Source organism: Corvus hawaiiensis, chromosome 2 (genome assembly GCF_020740725.1).
Source record: "Corvus hawaiiensis isolate bCorHaw1 chromosome 2, bCorHaw1.pri.cur, whole genome shotgun sequence".
Taxonomy (NCBI): Eukaryota; Metazoa; Chordata; class Aves; order Passeriformes; family Corvidae; genus Corvus; species Corvus hawaiiensis.
The window spans coordinates 106,887,460-106,907,045 of NC_063214.1; the positions used below are offsets into that span (position 1 = coordinate 106,887,460).

General features: G+C 44.4%; 1 protein-coding gene across 3 annotated transcripts in view; it reads left to right on the forward strand.

The window, feature by feature from the left end:
- The window catches only part of NHS (NHS actin remodeling regulator), a 251,376-nt gene that overhangs the window by 172,105 nt on the left and 59,685 nt on the right, over positions 1-19,586 (forward strand). The gene's annotated exons all lie outside the window — the stretch shown is intronic.

A 19,586-nucleotide genomic window follows, 5' to 3' on the forward strand; every position in this document is an offset into this window, starting at 1 on the left:
GGGCTGAAAGACAGCAAGCCTGGGTATTTTCATTTTAAAGAAGTAACCAGGGTTTGTATTTTGCAGCTTATCTCCCTTAGTCAGACAGCTGACAGGCTGCTTGACTCTACTGCAGGCAGGACTGCCAAAACTCTGACTTCAAGAAAAAGAATTCTGGACCTTCTAAATGCAAAAAGGCAAACATGAAAAGAGACCATGGTTGCTATGCTGTCTTCTCTACAGAAAGGTTGGATCATCTGTAAAGCCCACCTAGTGAAAAATGGTGTATTTTGTGAGAAATAGTGTGATGCTGTCAGTGCTAATGCAGTCTCTGTTTCTGAAAGCCAAGCAGCTTTGCAGAGCTCTTTGCCTGGGTGCCATAACTGGATTTCTTGGCATCACAGAGTCCCCATGCTGAGCACCAGGTAAACAGGAACTCACAGGTTATGAGATGTATTTCCCCATCCCCTCTGCAACATTTATTCTGGCCATGTCTGCCTGTTTCAGCTCTGTCTCCACCACAACCCATTGATCTATTGGATAGATGTGGAAAACATTTCCAGAAATGAACATGTCATCTGCTACTGTTTGCTGAAAGGCATCCCTCTGCTCTAGAGGGAATTACAGCTTCCATCTGCTCCCTAATATGAAAAACATGTATGGGTCCCCATGCAGCAGAGTCATTGTGTTAGGCTCCGTATACTCCTGGAGGTTGGTGAGTGTAGACATTTGATTCAAGGAAATCAGGCCACTGCTCTGCAAGTGCTTCATTAGGCCCACAGATAATCAGATGAAGGATGGTCTGAGATTTGAAAAGCCAGGCTGTTGGGACTTTGAAAGACATCCAATTCTTCACATTCTCTTTTAGCTCCATTTAGATTAAATACAGCATGTGCTTGAAGTTGAGAAATGTTAAGTTCCAGTGGGGAAATGTTTTTATTGTGCATTCAAATACTAAACATGCTACCCACGAGGACAAACTGCCCCAAATCCTTCATCTCATGCATGTTGTAAACCTAAGTGTGCATCTCTCTTCCATCTTGGTGGCTGTAAGAAAGAGATTTGAACAGAAGAGTGATGAGGGGCTTGTGATGCCACACTCTTCCTCAATCCATGCATCTCTGTCCCCACCACTCACCAGGGCCTCTCTCTGCCTCTGCTGGCTTATTTGTGTCATAGTGGTTTTCTGGTGTCTGGGGCTTTAAGACAGGAGCTCCACAGCAAATAAAGGAATTAATATAATGAGGAAAAGCCACTATTTGGCCTAATAACTGTACAATTAGTAATACTAAGAAGCAGATGAGGGCAGGCTTCTTGTTTGGCTGTAATCTTTTGGCATATCATATTTTAATTACAGACCATGCTACCATCTGGAATATTAATCATCTCGTGCTGTCATTTTTCTTGATTATTTTGTCCACAGAGAATGAAGTCCACCCTCCTCTGGGTGTTTAATTTTTTTTCTTTTAAACTGGCTACATTATTTTGAAATACACTGTACTTGTTTTGATATATTAAGCTTAAGTCAGACCCCAGTAACCAGAGCTAAATTATTGGCTCTTAGTTCCATACATGAAAACAAATGTTGGGGTTTGTTTTGGGTTTTTTTAAATTAAATTCAAATCTCATTCTGTTTCTTTAGGATTGCTTTAAGTTCTTTGCAGTCACTCATTTCATTACTCACAAACACAGCCAAGCAGAAATAGATAATTTTTAGAAATTATGTCAGTGAAGCGATTTCACTCACAATCTGAGAAGGAAGAAAAATCATAATTTTTGGGTTTTTTTAATTAAGCACTTGCTAAGAACTCAATACCATAAAGGGGATTGTGTAACTAGAGAGCAATTAGAAAGAGAAATTAAATAACTTGAAATAAGATGAGACACTGCAAGTGAAATCTTATCTCTAAAACCAAATTGAGTTTTATTGTTGGTTCCCTATTGCTGATGTTATAGAGATGCTCATTTTTCCTGAACATTTAGCTGAAATTCATCGAACTGCAGTATGCTCTTGAGAACACTGATACCAGAGTCTAGAATTAAACTATATGCATCTTTATATTAAATGTGGGTTTACTTTTACAGAACAAAAATCAGGACATCTATCCATGATTTTTTTTTTTCATGCTGACTGGACAAATCCCTTTAAATCTCCATGCCTTAATTTCCCTGAAAGATCCATGAATAATGCCTGCTATTGGAAAGAGCATCACCACTGTTTTGAGATGTTTAACTAATTTATTTCTCTAGGCAAAAAATAATCATTTTATGTTCACATTATTCTCTGTCTGGTTGGTGCTCACAGAGATGGCAAAGTCTGCCACTTTGGACAGACTCTGCAACTTGCTATGCTGGCTTATTGATCTGGTCTCCTCTCTTCTCTCTTCTCTCCTCTTTCTCTTTCTCTTTCTCTTTATCTTTCTCTTTCTCTTTCTCTTTCTCTCTCTTTTTCTTTATTATTAGAAAGTCTTCTTTCTCAGTCAAGGAATTTGGAGGTGACACTGTCTTGGAAAGAATTGGGAAAAGCAGTGAGATCCATGAGCAGTACTGAACAGGGAGACAGGCAGGCCTTGCCAGGTTGGAAAAATGCACAGAAAATAACAAAGTGAGATTTGACTTGTTAAAGCACAAGTTTAAGCTCTAGGGAAAAACATGAAACATGGTTTTGATGTTTTGAAGTGGAACACAGTTGCGCTAAAGGAGCATGTGGGAAGCTGGGCAGCGCTTCACTGACTGGCTTCAAAGAAGATTTAAAACATAAAGCAGTATGGACAGACTTCAAGACCCAGGGAAAGAAGTAACTCCTGTCTCCATGAAACTTGATTTGTAACTGGAAGTTTGGGGTTAGTTCTGATCTGTCGGTTGCCAGAAAAATAGAGGTAATTTGATTAGAGTTCAGTAAAGGGCAACAAAGATGGAGCTGGAAGGGTGCTAGACTGCTAGTTGTGCTTTGCAAGAATTAAACCTGGCTTGCTTGGCAGTGCCACAGCAGAGGAGACTCAATAGTTTGCACCTGCAGAACATGTAAAGGTCAAGGCAGGAGAAAATTACTCACAGGAGTAACCAGCAACTCTTCAAAGGGAAAAGCATTCTGATCTTTCCTGTACTGTGCAGTAATTTCCAAAAGGAATAGTGAAGACAGGGCTGTTGGAGCAGTTCACATCAAACGACAGCAATCAGTGTGTGTAAAGCCTCTTAGGCCCACACAATATCTGGTTTACTCTACTGAAAATACTAGAGCACCTCCAGGCTCAATGGACAAAACCCTCAGTGAGTCACAGCTTGACCCATTTTCTCTGCTATTTATGGCAAAACAGCCTGCCACACCTGCCATAGCCTGCATGCTATTTATGGCTGGATGTTGAAGAGCAGTGGCATCCATGTGTACATGACCGTGTTTCCATGTGAAATTTGGGTGATAAGTATGGGATGGCTGCCTTGGCTCCTGTGGACAAGGCAGGGCCGTGGTTGCGGTGGCAGTGGTGAGACCTGCCTGCCCTTGGCTGCCACACGCCTGGCCCGTGTTTGGCTGCAGTGAGACTGCATGACCTGCCCTGGGAGGAGCTGGTGGGGTGGATTGCACAGCAGGACAACGAGGTGCCACGGTCCTCCCTGACCCATGTCACAGGCTGGTCCAGGAGTGTGTTCCCCATGGTCCTCTTCTGAGTTTTGGCACCAAATTACAAGTCCTGTGGACACGAGGTCCCAGTGACATTCAGCTCTGCAGACCAGCTCCCATTGCCCTGCATCACTTGCTAACAGAGAGTCCAAAAGGAAGTTCTCTGAGGACCCACATGCCCTACACAGAAGACAGCCATTGCCTTATCTAGAAGCAAGGCAAAAGCAAATGCTAGTTCAGTGCCCAGCTTCTGGGCCATGGCTGCAAGTCACACTGCAACAGGATTTCTGCTGAGGTAGATATGTTTTGGGAGAGTTAACGGCATTTCAGGAGCTCTGCAAGGCAGCTGGAGCAAGTCATAAGGATGGTTGGTCACTGCTGACTTTGCATTTGAACTGGTGATTTAGAGGAAAAGCTTGATAGCACTTTAGGATTAGCCAAAGCATTCAGCCTTCCTTCCCTCCTTTTACTCCATGCAGGCAGGCAGACCAGATAATATAGCACCAAAACAACAGGAAGACTATAAATAAATACTCAGGACCTTTTTTTGCTACTTGTTTGTGTATTTGTCAAGTTACAACAATGCAAACATGGATGGTGCTGATGGGCAAAGAGGTAACGGGAAGAAGAAAGAAAACCAAATGTACAAATTATTTCAGATAACATGGGAGCAACTTCTGTACTGGCAAGAACATTGTCTGGAGCCATAGGCTTTCATTTCAGCATGCTTGACATATATAGCTCGTAATAACATGTGGAAAAACAGCAGTGATTTCTGGGACCAGGAATAAATTTGGGATTAAAGGGAGATAAGTATCCTTGGTTGAGGCAGTTGAGAAGTCTGCTTGTCTCTCTTTTCAACACAGAGACATCAATCCCATTCTGTGACCTTTCCAGCAGCCCATCCCTAAATGCCTGGAAAGGGCTGCTGTCTCCAACAGGAGGGAGGAACTCACCCCTCCTGATATTAGGAGGAGACCCAGTGATTGCTCTGTGTCTCCCTTTGGAACAGGGCTTTGGTTTGGTGGGGGTTTTGCAGGATTTTTTTGCTTTCTAGGAGCTGAGCTGGCAGCTTCTTTTGGATTATGTTTATAGTACCCTAGTGTGCTATAGCTGATAAAATATAAATGACGGAGTCAATTCTGAGGGCTGTAAAATAGCTCTGGTGCTGGAAGTGCAAAGGCGAGTGTGCTTTTGCTTGGTGAAATATTTGTTGCTTTTCCAAAGAGGTCATTATTTCAATTTTCATGTGAATTTTCATCACTTAACGGAACATATTATTTTGCACATTTGCACGGCTTTTGAGGTAAGTGCTGGAACATAATACTGAAATAGTGCTCCTGCTTAATCCTTCCCATGAACTGTGCTGCCAACTTTGTTCACTCAGACTGTGGAAGCAGGCAAGGCAAAGGTCAGACACCACCAAAAAAATGTGGAAATCCAGGATTTGCACAAATGCAGGGCTTCACAGCTTCAGAAATTGTTGGTTTCTTTCCTGGACCTCATACTGCTCCATGTCTGGGTCTCTTGGAACTTGGAGGCTCACTTTTGTTTGGATTTACCACCTGAGTGATCATCTGGGGCTAGCTTCCTTGGCACATGGAGATGTGGGTTTCCTGCTTGCAGCTGGCTGATGACTGAAGAGGGGGTGGATCGTTTCCCCATCCCACAGAAATCCCACCACATTTGGAGGTTAGCAAGTTTTAAGGGAAAACCATATTTTTCTCAAGGCAAATTGTCATTGGAGGGGGAAGATTTCTCCTTACATCCAGTTCCAGCAGCTCATCTTGGACTTTAATTTAAGGTGGGGATCATATTTGAAGGATTTACCAGTTTATGCCAAACCCAGCATGGGTTAATTCCCTTCGCTACTGACTGGGAAGCCTAAATCAATCTTTTCCTGAGATGCATGCTATATTTAGTCAGGAAATGATAAATAATGCTATTTGAAGTACATTCTGTTTCTTCCCCTTTCCTCCCCCAATCCTTCTTCCTCCTAAATAACTACAAGGTATAAATAATTTGTACATTTAACCTGAATATTCCTTGCCTACTTAGGTGTGCTTGTTTTCTCTCCCTACACAAAAAGTCACTAAGTGGGTTGAAAGTTGTTATTTTATTGATGTACAGTATAAATAAGTCACACTACGTAAGATGATTTGCAGTTGTGGGCATGCGTGATTCTCTGTCCTGTTTTTTATCTGATGTGCCTTTATCACTTGAACTATTCACCTTAAGAAGTGAATTTAGTGTTTGATATTTGAAAGGAAATGTTTCCACCACAGACAGAAAAAAACCCACTAGCTGCTATTTTGTGTTTGCTATTTCTTGCTTTGCTTCATAATTGTTGAAATGTCTGCTTTTTTTTTTGTCCCAAACACATAGATTGCTGCCTTTCTGGAAAAACAGGATTGTTTGCTTAATTAAACATTAGGTAATTATGACATAGGAGATTTTTAATTTGTTTCTAATCTATGGAAGATTTGTAAAAAAGAAAAATCTCTTCATTAGTAAGAGATTTTCCTGTGGAAGCAAAACACCTTCCCTTTAGTATGCCCCCAAAGTGATGGTATTGATTTTGAAATCACAAGAAAATCTTTATTCCTTTCAAAAGCCATCTTTTGCTGACAGAAGTTTTCAACAGACTCCCGTAGGTGCAAACATCTTGCTCACGATCACTTGAGAAATCCTGATAAAACCATGGATTTATGATCCATGAAAATATTTTAGGCCAAGAGTTTTTGATGGAAATCACAGGAGGCAGATTGTATGAGTTACTCAATAACACTGGGCTGCAGGATGTTTGCATCGCAGCAGCATAAGGAGGTTGTAAATCAAAGGAGAGCTGAGCTCTGTGTTATCTGCTGAGGCTGTGTTCGCTGGGAGCCCTCGCACAAGCACCAGAGCTCATGCAGGTATCAGAGGAGCTGTTTGGGAAGTGTTGTTTGGCATCCAGAGACAAGGATAGTCTTATCATAAGAGGGAAAACAACCAGACAAATCATCAGTTTTCAGTGTCAATTATTCTGTAAAAGTTGCCTTGCATGTTTATTTATTTGTTTGTTTATTTATTTATTTATTGTGAGAAAAGACCCCCCTGAAAGTTAAACAATTCTGTATATACAGAAAGGTGCTGCCTGGCTACTTCTTCTGGGTATTAAATGTTTCTGTTTGAATTCATCTTTTGAAGAGCAAGATGGACTTAGGAGGAGGGGGAGGAACAGTGCTAGTTGTGTTGGGACAGACACTTCCCTACCTGGAGCCTAAACTGAGGAACTTGGGAATTCAAGAGACTACTCAACAGAGTTCTTTGCCAGGAAACTGGGAGAATGAGGAAAAGACTCCACCTAATTGCCAAGGCTGGTATTCATCTTGTCTAATAGGAGGTCCCTGAAAGTGAGTTGTCTGGTCTAGGGTTCTCTGGACTTGGCCCAGCGTCCCCATTCACTCCATGTGATGGAAGTGTCCAAGGTGAACCACGGGAGTTACCCTCCAAAGGTGCCTGTCTCTTTTGACTCAGAGGAGTCTGGACAACTGGATTAGAGTAGGCACTTCATTTTTAGACAACTGGTGTCAGATGAGCTGAATTACACCCCAGCAGAAGGTTTTCAACAGGGTTTAGTCCCATGGAGGTATGGGACTAAACACCTCTTAGGTGTTTTTCAGAGGTGCTGTAATGTGTCACCTAAGCGTCACTGAAATCACGGGTAGCTGAATAGCTGTCCTTCAAGAGGAATATACCCATATACGTATTTTTATCCTGTAAATCATCCATCAGGACCCTTCAGCATGCACCTCCAAGCCACTAGAAAATCTGCCTCTCATACAGTTCTGCAAGCATCAAATTATATATGTCACGTCACCTTCTGCAGCAGCTTTTATCCAGTGTGATCTGCTGCCTAAAACTGCCATGTCTGAAAAGCCATCAAGGCAGGAGTAGCAGTGCAGGTGTTTAGCACAGGTATCAGAGCTCATTGGAAGCACAATGTTTTAGTTTAGGAACTACCGCAGTTCATTTTTCCAATTAAAATGAAAAGGGCATGTTGTTCCAAGGCAGCTTGATATGAAGAAGAAGAACAGTACTCATTTAGTGAGATATATCATCACAATCTTTAATGACCACTGCTGATTGGGACATCAGCATTTATTTATGGTTGGGACTTCAGCAGTTCATCCCTTCACTGAAGAAAAACTGAATGAAGAATCATTAGTTTAAATTCAATGTCCCTGTCACAACCAGTAACTCAAATTAGGTATCTGAGCACGTAGCAGCAAGCACAGAAATATATTCTCCTCCATAGGCAAGTCTGAGAAAGAGCTGAACACTCACAACTCCTATTGTAGAAAATGGAAACCAAGAGGATTAGTGACACATAACATATGCTTGATATTTAGGGCAATTTCCAAAGTTAGCAGGGTTTTTGTGGACTTAGAGCCATCAGCTTATGTTTGTCTGTCTGTCTGTCCAGCAGAATCTGCTGCATAGGTAATCAGTGATCCTGCATGTGAACACGTGCAAGTGAGAATAATATTTGTAAACTCCTAATTCAGTTTAACAATTACTTCTGTAGGGGTGGGTGTGATCAGTATGACTGGCAACACTGAATCACAATCCTTTCTGCCTGCAAGTAAAAAAAAATCACCATTTTCACTCGCTTCAAATTTATTTGCACTTGTTACTGCACTTTGTCTTGGATTTCCATGTGCTATTATAGAAAAAAAGTCTCTCTGCCTCTGCAGTTTCCTCTCCTTATCCTCTCTTGTTTCCGGTAGCACCTTTGTACTGCAGACAGGTACTGATGGTTAGCAGGAGGGATTCAGCTTTGCATTGCAGATTACACAGCTGCATAATCTCCCAAGAAGCACAGTGATACGCAGTCAGCTCGAGGAGAGCTGGGAGTTTGGTATTTCTTACCTATTTTCCAAATCTCTTTCATGACTTTGAAGAGATGTGAAGAAAGGCATTAAAATAAAAAGGAAGCGGTTTCTTTTTTAATTTTTTTTCTCCTGATACTGCTGAGATTGGCAGTGAATATTACCTGAGCAGCAGCTAGCAAGTTTCTGCAGGAGTGTGTTGATGGAGCAAGTAAGTAGCAGCAGCTCTGAATAAATCATTTATGTGTGCACTGCAGACTGTGTTTCAGGGATTGGCATCAACGGTGGCGCACTAGCAGACAAACAGAGGAAAAGGCTTTCACCCAACTTTTTACTGAAACCTCAGAGGAATAAAACAGGTCAGCGGTGAATATTAAATTAACTTTTGGCCATCTTCCAAAGTGATCTGGCCTAGTTAGGAAACATCAAGAAGGAAGAAAGCTTTGCTTCTTCACATCCGGATTTCTCCGGGGAGGGGAGAGAAGGAGGTCTGTGCGAGGCATTGCAAAGGCAACCTGATTTTATAAGTCAGCACTTCTTCCACATGCACAGAGACAGCCCTGTGCAAATCCACATACCAGCTGCAGACACTTTTCATGCAAAGTTGTAGCAACATTTAACCCAACTGCTTTTTCTTATTGCCAACTTGTATATTCTGATGAGTAAGACTAGATCAACAGGGTGTTTGTTCAGTTTTGCAAGACCATCAGTACAGCCCGTGCCTTTGCTGCCTTTGCCTCCTCGGGCAGGATTGGTCCCTTATTGGAACATGTACATCTCAGCCACGTGAAAGCCTAGCAAGGCTGACTTCAGTGGAAACTGCTTAGCAGCCACAGAGATACTGTATGGGAGTACCACCCTCCATTTTCTGCATGTTAGATGTTTGTTCAAAACATACAATTTCTTTCAAGAAATGATATATTTTTAGTACAAGCCTGGTTATTTAAGGATAAAGGAACAGTGGAATTAAACCATCAGTGCCCATTGGCTGTCCCGTGAAGAAAATGAAGAGCTGTATTACATGTTAATAGGTAAAGAGCCACAAAAAGACACAGCAGATGGGTGAGCCCTTTGCTAAATTTGCAGTTCACCATTCCATTCAAAGGTGTACGTTGTGAGAAATATAAATAAGCTGGTGGAGCTACTGAGGAGCCTTCTGCCTCCCCAGCACCCGTGGGGTGTGCCTGCAGACAGCTTTCCACCCGATGGGGTTTGGTACATCAATCAGATCTCCTGCAGGGAGCAGGGCTACTGAAATGAAGAGCTAATGGATCCACAGAGCCACCTTTCCCCACCGTTTAGGTCCTTCCTTCACAGGCCTTGAGTTTGGTTTAGGGGGGTACAAGTCCCTGGCGAGGCAAAGCAAGGCAGGTCATGGTAGAGTGGAAATTCAGACAGGAACTTGTGTACCCCACCTTAGCACACCCTGCCCAGGGTCACCTGTTCAGACTCCTGTCCTGCTTGCTCATTGTGCTTCAGAGGCTCTGTCAATGGGTGTGGTTATTACTGTGGTTATTCACTGGGAGAGGATGGAAAGATCACGTGAAAAATAAGGAAAACACTTCCAAAATAGAGCTTTCTCCTGCTTCCGTGGTCAAAAAAGCAATCAAAAGGCTTTAATAGAATTGGTCAGAAAACATTGTGATGAGCTTTAATTTTTTTTTTCTTCCGGCAAAACTTCTAACACAAATGTAAAAGCCACAAAGCAAACATTTTTCTGACACACATCTCCAGATAAAATTTGGAATGGCCACTGTGGGGCCAGTTGGGAACCGTATTGCTGTGCATCTTACTGAGGGTACTGGTGTTTCCCTCTTGGTTAGTGAGAGCCCCACTCCCCACAGGAGCCTGGCCAAGGGTCAATCCCTGGGGAGGGAGGTGGTGAGGAGCAGGGGACACCCTGATCTCAGCTGTGATCAACACCACGTTGCCGGGGTAGTGCTCTCCAAGCACTGAATCTTCCCCACTGAATTCACTGGGGGAATTTTACAATGGCAGAAAAGATTTCACAACTGATTTCATTGTGTTGAACACATGATTTACTCTGGGATGGCAAAGAAAGGACAGATTTTAAAAAATTTAAGTAGCCCTCAATAATGTCACAAGCTCAAAGCTGGCTGCTCCATGTGAAAGTTACTGTGCAGAGGTCACAGATGTGCCAAAGCACCCAGCTCTGCCTCTGGAGCTCATCCAGGCTCCCGCTTCTCACCCCCTGATCCTCACTGGGAAACCCCCACTGATGGCTGTGGCAGGAAACACAGACATCTCCAAGGCTTTAGGGCTGTTTACAGTCTTGACCAGGTTTGGGCATTGGGCTTCCTCCTTGAGGTTGAAGGGCGAGCTTCTGAGCCACTAAACCCTCAGTTATTTTCCACATCTGGTTTGATTCTCTGCAGATAAACAGCAGCCTTGCCATTAACAACAAAAACTTAATTCACTGAGGTTTGTTCAAGCACTGAGAGCAAATATTTTTCCTGTGCAGCTTGGGGTCATTTTAAGGGAAAAACAGGGCTGGAGGTATATCACCTCTTTAAAAATTATTATTACTTCCTAGAGAAAATAAAATGTAAAGCACCTCTTCCTTCCATTTGTGAGGTTATTTTTACAGAAAAATTGCTGGCTTTGGGAAGGAAGCTCTGCTTTTGTGACTGACTTGGGATCAGAGCACTGGATTTGAATAAATGTATGGATTAATTTACCTTTTGTCCTTTTTTTTTTAATTAATGAAAATGCTCATTCATAAGTCATATCTCAATAAAACCCTGTAGAAACGCTTGATCTGTTTTCCTGTCTGCTCCCTCTTGGTGCCAGGACTTACACACAAAGGGAGGGGACAGAGCAGCCGGCAAGTATCGCAATTATAAGTATTTTAGGAAATGTCCGTGGCTGTATAAGCTGCTGATTCCCCTCACTGCTGCTTGGGAGGCTGAAGCCTCTATGTAGGTCACGTTCTCCAAGACTGCTGCTTCCCTTACAGCCAGACCTGCTGTTGACTTGGGCTGTCTTAATGCATCAAAGAGCTCTGCTATGCTTCAGCTCCCCTTCTGAACTCAAGCTGCATCACTCAGCTCTTCATGTAATCGCTGAGGTGGGTAACCTGACCAGGGAGCTCGAGCATTAATCACAGTCTTTCTGGTTCCCCAGGAGGAGAAGAAAATTTCTCATTTTACCATCACCGTTGTTATTTTTAAATCCTTGAAATCTCTCCCTAAACCTGTTTTCCCACCTTTTCTCTTTTTTTTTTTGTTTCAGTGTTTCATAACCCAGTTACCATTATCAGTGATCACATGCAGTGTACCAAAAGAGGCGGTTAGGATTTTTTTTTAATTTAAAAAATACTTTTAAGAGGAGAAATGGAGACCCACAGAAAATGAAAATAGGAATGCTGCTGGAGAACATCTCTCTGCTGCACGATGATAACAACACTGGAGGTGCTATTACATGATGGAGCAGCCTATTGAGCAGCCAGTGGGTTTGGGGTAGGGACTGCTCCTTAGCTGAAAACGACTTTGTCCTCCTTGCAGTTCTGCACAGCATCACATCCAGACATGGGAATCAGAACTGGAGAGGCTGGAAGTACTCAGCTGGCAATTCTCAGGAAGCCTAAGGAAGTATTGCAGAGGGGCACTGGCTGGTAGTCTCTCTTTGCTGCAGTTTGTCTTTCTAGCATGGCAGCACCAAGGCTTGTGAGCAGTGCACGGTGTGATTAGGTTCTGCCGGCCTTGTGCTCGCCTTGTACCGGCCAGGAGAGTGGCTGGTCCCTGCTGTCACTGGGATCTGCCCAATGCCCAAGAAGTCAAGGTCACAGGGCTGGGGCAGGAGATGCTGGGGGCATGCGGCCTAGAAATGTCTGGTTTTAATCACATCTTTGGAGTTTTTTCCCCTCTTCCTTCCTAGCAAATTTTACCAGTCGTGGTTTTTCTCCTGGTTTTTTCTCCGTCCTCTCCCAGCCATGGCAGGAATGTTTCCCCGTGTCTTCACCGCAGCCAAGCGAGAAAGCGGAGCTGCTCCAGGACAGGAAAGCGTTAACCCTGCACAGAGGGCGGGAGGGGGATTACTGCTCCCCACTCCGCGGGGACGGGGTCGAGTGGGGATTAGGCGGTCGGAGCCCCGGGGCCGGGCCATCTGCGTGCCGGCTGCTCCCCGCGCCCCTTCCTCCCCCGGCGGAGCCGCATCGTCCCGGCGGGGCCGGGGCTCGGTGGCTGCCGCGGGGACACCGGAGCCTCCCGGGCACGGGGACGCTTGGAGAGGCGGAGCCGCCCTTCCCTGCCGGCTCTCGTCGTGGGGGCCGCGGGCAGGGGAAGGATGCTTTCCCCAAACCCTGCCGAGATCTGCAGAGCTCGCCGTCCTGCTCAGAGTCGCACCTTGTTTTAAAGATGCCTCCTCCCTTTCCTTTTTTCCATTCCCGCAGCCAAAGCATGCTGTAAAACTTCCACTAACATGTACTTCTTATCAAATCTGATTTACAGAGTGCTCAGGCTTCTCATCGTTTGTCTTCTGCGAGCTGGCAAACCTGCTCGAGTACTTAATTTTTATTATTTTATTTTTTTTGTTGGAGCATTTTGTTTGATACTTATCTGAGTGGAGAGTCCATGAGCACCCAGAGCACCCCACCGGGCAGGAGCAGGGAGCTTGGGCAGCTCCAGGCTTCGTGCTGGCCTTGAGCTTCCTCCCCAGGGCTGGTGGTCAGTGGTGGGTATGAGCCCTTTGCAAACACCACTCACCCATTATGGAGAGCTTCATGGGGTGGTGGAGAGAGATGAGACTGGTTTTCGTGTAACATCATCTGAAATTTAGCCAGCCTTCAGAGGCAGATGATAGCACTTGTGCTATTTTTGCTAGGGGTCTCCATCATTTTTTTTTTTAAACGGCAGTACCGATATTGCTTAATTAGTTTGGTGATAAAATCTGCTGTAAACGCTTTCTGATTTGTTTCGTTCTGCTACTAGGGAGAAATAGCTCTGTTTGTCTGCTCCTTGCAGAAAAAAAAATGCAGACTGGGCAAGATTTCTTTTTCCCCAAATGAAACACCAAATTAAATAAATAAATGAATAAGACCCCGGGCAAAATGCAGATTCAGTCAAACTTTTTTTGCATCAGATGCATGATCAGTTTAATAAGGGACATCCAACTAAATGCTCAGAGGAAGGGAGATAGTAGAAGAGAGGGTTAGCATGAAAGTATCAGGGTAAGGCTTGATGTGTTTAGCTCTGCAGTTAGCTCTTTCAGCACTTTTCTCCATGACTTGAAGGGTTGGTAGGATAAGGTTTGGTTTTGTTAAACCTTGTTAGTGTCAAATCTATCGATGCCTGGTAAAGATTACACTAATGTGTAAGCCTTTGGAGGCTGGTGTGAGTGCACGCACATGAGGCTGTTACAGCAAATGCTGACAGATTAAAGGGGAGGTCAGTGAAAGATACCACTTATCTCTCAGGCCAGGTCACTTTAAAACACTGTGGATGGATGGCCCCCAGTGACAAAAATGTCAGGCATCCAAGTGTTAATGATTTAATCCCCAGTACACACACACAGAGACCTTTTCATAGTCCTCCTGAAAATAATGCATGTGCCTTCTGCTGTATTCAGCACAGCTCTTTTCTTTGGCCTGACGCTATTGCTTTATTGTGACACCTCCCAGTGGCATACTGCAACATTTCACTGAAGTCCACACAGAACTGCTCCTTGATAGGTTCATGAAACCAGTGCTGTGCTTGTGCAAATGACACCTTATAAAATTCTCCGAGCTTTGTGGGTGCCTTCTTCACAGGAACCATCCCATTCCTCCCTCTCCCAAATATTTGAGTCCCCTATTAAATAAGAATTAAAAGTAAAGAAGTACTTTCTAGTTATGTCTTCAAAAATTTGGCATCATTGTACAACTTCTCCAAACATAATGACATCCTGTAGCTGAAGAAAGCAACGTCCTGTTCCAGATGTTCCTGCTGCTGTTGATGGGTTGATGTTGTTAGAGCACTCTCTGTTGTGTAACAGTCTGCAACACCTGCTAGCGATATCCAGGGACTCCACAGACCTGGAATATACAATTAAATATGTCTCACTCTCTTAGACCAGGGAAAAACAGGATTTGGACAGATTGAGATACAGTCTAGTTATGGTAAATTACTAGGTTCCCCACCATCAGCAAAGCTACCTCCCCCCATCTCTGTGTTTAGTGGTCTCTATTTACCTCAGCTTAAAAATTTCCTTTTTTACTGGCTGTTGCAGAGTCACAGAAGGGAAAGGCTGGAAGGGACCACAGTAGCTCATCTGGTCCAACCTCCCTGCTCAGCAGGGTCATCCCAGAGCACATGGCACAGGATTGTGTCCAGGCAGTTTTTTAATATCTCCAGTGAGGGAGATGCCACAACCTCTCTGGGCAATCTGTTCCAATGCATGGTCACCCGCACAGTAAAGTTCTTCCTGCTATTCAGGTAAAATTTACTGTGCATTAATTCCTTGAGTTATAGATGTTACTGCTTACCATATGGTTGAGCATTTGGTTGGTGGTGCACACACTGAAGCATCTCTGCAGATATTACTTGCTAAGTTATTACAAGCCCTTTGTGGGTGTGCCCTTAACTAGAAACAGTCTGTGAAGCTGGTTTTGTTTTGTATAATAGGGACTTTTTTTGGTTCAGCTGAGCTCAATTCTAAGTCTTTGTGTAAGTCAAAAATATATTCTCAGCTAAATAAATGTGTGATTATAAAACTATTAAATAAAAGGGATGCAGACCCAGGGACAGACAGAGCAGGCTATTTTTCTTTAGCAGCTCATTTTGGGTTCTGCAGGAATGGGATAGATTCAGTCCTTCTGAGGAAGTGGAACTGAGATATAGCAAACACAGCCACACTGTGACAATACCTCCTCCAGAGTACCTGCTGTTGTGAACTGTCTTGCAGAACAAGTAGGGATTTTAGAAATTACTATCATGGTGCTTCCTCAATAAATCTGATTTTCCTATGGAATAGAGAATCTATACAAAATGATCAGAAAGAAATACCATATGCTTGTCAAATTCCCCATATTAAAAAAGGCCTTTGAAATCAGTTTGCTCCAAGGAAGAACAAGGAAGAACTGCATCTCAGTTAAACATGAAGGGTTTGTACTGTGACTATGTACCATTTAATAAAGCATCTTCATGTTAATTGGTGCAATTTGATCTGTGGACCATCCCTAAATCATAAGAGATGCCTTACTCCTCCAGTAGTTGTGCTAAAGTCATCCCCATGGCAAAAGTGGTGGGGTCTTTGTGGAGTAAGATAAAATATGTGAGAGAGCTATCAGGCTTTGAGCAATGAAATTCAGAAAGAAGATGGGCACAATATGAAACACAAGTCTTCAGGCCTCTGTCTGGCTCAAGCCAGCAAGTGCAAAGCAATTCAGGCCTGCTCTCAGCTAAAGCTCTGGCACAGCCCCTTGACATGACTATGTAATACAGCAAATCTGTTTCTCGTCATCTGACGCTCCACTGAGACCTCTTGCTATGCTTAGCTGAGAGCTTTGAACATCCGTGCTTTTGTTGGCCTCTTACGAAGTCCCTCAAAAACACAGTCAATTTGATACTTTACTCTGCTGTTGCCAATTACCCTGGTTGTTGTTGGATAGCAGAGAGGTAGTAGCAGCTGTTGTAATGCTGGGTTTTGTATCAACGCAGTCAGGGTAGCAGGGCAGCAGTTGTGCTGCCTGTGCAACTCCTGGCAGGGCATGGGCAGGATGAAGGGACAACCACTTTGCTCTGCTGGTGTCCAAGAAAAAGGGCAGCATCAAGGAGGATCTCCAGTTCATAGCCCTCCTTGTGCTGGAGGAGCCCCAGCTGCAGTCCTCTTACTCCTTGGGGCTTTGGGGCATGTTCCTCATCCTCTATACAGTGTCCTCTGGAGCTTTTTTAGTGCTAGGTGCAGAATAGGGATACAGGTGCCTGTCCTGGTGATGGTGGCTCAGGGCATCTCAGCCAGTGAGTGCTAGAAATGCTCTCAGTGTCGCCCCTGGCAGATCTGTGCTCACTTTCATCAGTGAGCAGTAAGTGAGGAACAGAGTCATCTTCTCCCCTGTCAAAAATCTCACGTCTGGCCTTTGGGTGCATCTTACAGCCCCTACATTGGGAGAGCTTCCACCCACTTAGAGTGGGGATGCACAGGATGGAACAAACCTGAGGCTGTAGCATGGGCAGTACTGGCATCAAACCTGGAAGGAGGTAGCTATGGATGTCCTGAGTGCTCATTCTTTACCCCTGCAAAGCTTTCAGGAAAGAACATGGTATCCATGTGCATCTCATGGTCAGGCAGAAGCACAAAAATGGAGAGGTGTGCAGAAGTCACCCTGGCTTTGGGCCGGACTCCAAAACCCAGCTGCAATTTCTCAATAGCTCAAGTGCAAATGTCAGACATCGGTAAGATGGGGGAAATAAATGTTTTTGCAAACTGGGAGAAAGGAAGACTCTGTAGAAATGCTTTATTTCCCTTCTTACATAATTACATCCACAAGTAGTCAGGAAGAAACTGTGATTTATGTCTTGAGTGCACAGTAAATCACTGTGAGAGCCCATGCCCTGTCTGTGTTATACTCGCTGGGAATGGCCTCTGGCCACCAACAACCCCAGCTGCCAAAGTTTTCTGTCTCTGACAGACTCACCGGCAGTTTGGGCTTTGGTGATGAATTTTGAAATGTGATTGTGCTGTAAAGCTGGCTTGGAGCATACACAGTCAAAGAGCCAGCCCATGGCTGGAGGAGATGATAGCAGGTCCTGGCCATGTAGAGAAGCAAAGGCACTAATGCCCAACATGCGACAGCTGGTGGGCTGGTGGCACACACATGTGCCTCGCTGGGTTTGGAAAAGTGCTGAAGAAAGGAGGGCTTGTTATTTTAGGAGGGGATATGCTCAACTCAGTAAATATACACAGGAACAGACATGCCAAGCTTTGGTGAGCATGTTGGACAGTCTGGAGGCTCGCTCTGTCATGAGGGATTAACGCACTGGATAAGATACACTGGCCCATGGAGCTTTCCAGGGGTATTGTACAGGATGGACTGGGAGACCAGTGCAAATCTGCCAGTGCAGTGACTCCAGTCCTACTGCAAACCCTGGGCAAACCCTGTGGGCAGCACTGCCCTTGGGGAAAGGGAGACCTGCTGCCGGCAATCCCTGGCTTTGGGCTGCAGCATGTAGGATGTTCCCAGCCCTGCCAGCTGCCCTCCAGTGAAAGCACAGCCTGGTAGGGGTAGCTCCTTGGGCCAGGGAGTGCAGAGCCTGGCTGGAGCGTTCAGGAGAGTTGGGTTATGGGTTCTTTAGCTTAGAAGCCACTAGGCTTGGAAAGCTGCATGAGGTATCTATGGCAGACTGTTCAAAAAGCACAGGATGCATTACAGGTGTCTAAATCCTTCCTGGCCTCCAGATGCTATACCAGGGTTCTATTTTGTGTCAACCATGTAGCTCTGTACAGATGTGTTGTGTACCCTAGGGCATCTCAAATGGCACTGGACACCTTTGCTTAAGCAATTGAATCCCACCCTAAGTTGTTTGCTCAAGATCATATGCTCAAGATCAGCTTCTGTGATAACTGGGACCCAAGCCCAGACCTCTTCACAGGCTATCCAGAATTCGGATGACTGGAATTTGCCCTGTCTCAAGAATGAACATATCCACATGGTGGGTTTGGTTGGATTTATTTTCTGCTTTCCTCATTCTTAAATAATTGGACTAGCCAAGGGTGATTAAAGGAAGTTTTGCAAACATTTCTCCACAGTATATGTTATGAACAGGGAAAGAGTCAAAGTCTTTTCATCTAACTTTATTATGCTTTCTTTATTGTTGTTTCAGCCTTCGATGTCATGTCTTCGGTGCTGGGTTTTGGGGGGAAATGTACATGCTGTTTTAATATCCCTGTGCTGAGTTTTACCCTAACTGTGTGGCTGCTTTGAATTGTTTGTTCTGCTGAGAAAAAGTCCGTGTGAGCCTTCAGCATAAAAATCATATGAGACAGAACATGAGGGAGAGAAATCCCATATGGAAATAAAATCCCATGGGGAGGTGGGGTTTAGGAAAGCAGCTCCACGTGTGGCAGAAGACTTGATGGAAGTGTCAATAAGACAGTCCAGAAATTCCTCCGGCATGCAGTGGGTGCAGTAAGGTTTTCAAACTGGCTGTTAAGTGAGGGGCTTTTTGGCATTTAAAACATTTCCATGCTGCATAACTGACAGTCAGGAGAGCCTGGGATCTCAACTGTCATTTTGAGAAATTACTGGGCTGCTGAGAGAAGTAAGAAAATGAGAGGCAAGGAATGGATAGAGAGGAATAAACTGAGCTGGGAAGCCTGAGCTCAGTAGTTTGTCATACCACTTTGGGTGAGGCTTGTATCGAGTAAGAAACCTGCTGAAAACAATTATCTGAAAAAAATGAAGCTGCTCATATTTCTGCTTTATAAGTTTCTCCGCTGATTTAATCCTGCTCCCCATCCGTTCTGTGAGTGCTGTGTCCAGTCTAATGAGGCCCCCTTCGTTCTTCTTGTTTGGTCAGCCGTCCGAAACCTCCCCTATCGAGAAGGGCTTTTTCAGCCCCAGAGACTCCTGAGGGATTTGGGGGCAGAGAAATACAGAGTTCAGGGGAGCAGCGAGAGTTAATGAGGGGAAATGAACTCATTTGTGATACTTGTAAACTTGAAACCCAGTTACAGGGAGCAGGGAGAGGGCTGGGGCATCCAGCTGCTTGTAACACAGATGTACTGGTCTGGGAAGAGGTGAGCTGCTGGCTCTGGAGAGCCTGACTGTGCACAGAGCCCTGTTTCTGGTTTAAATGTGATTCCTTTGAAAAAGAGTCCAAGTCATGATAAAAAAATTTATGTGCCCTTTCCAAACATCCTGTCCCAGGGCTCAGATGCTGACAGTGTGCTTTGTATCCTAATGATGCTTTGTACTCTCAGCTTGTGAAGTCCTCTGAGCCTTTAGCCTGGCTTCCCACTGTGGCTGCTCTTCATGGAACAGCACTGATTTACACCAGTCTAATCCCTTACCTTTGCGACAGGTACTGCAGAGAGCTGTAAGTGCTAACAAACTGAAACAGCTTCACAGCCCACTACTCAGTGTCTCATGCTTTAGGTAACTTCATTGCCACATTACA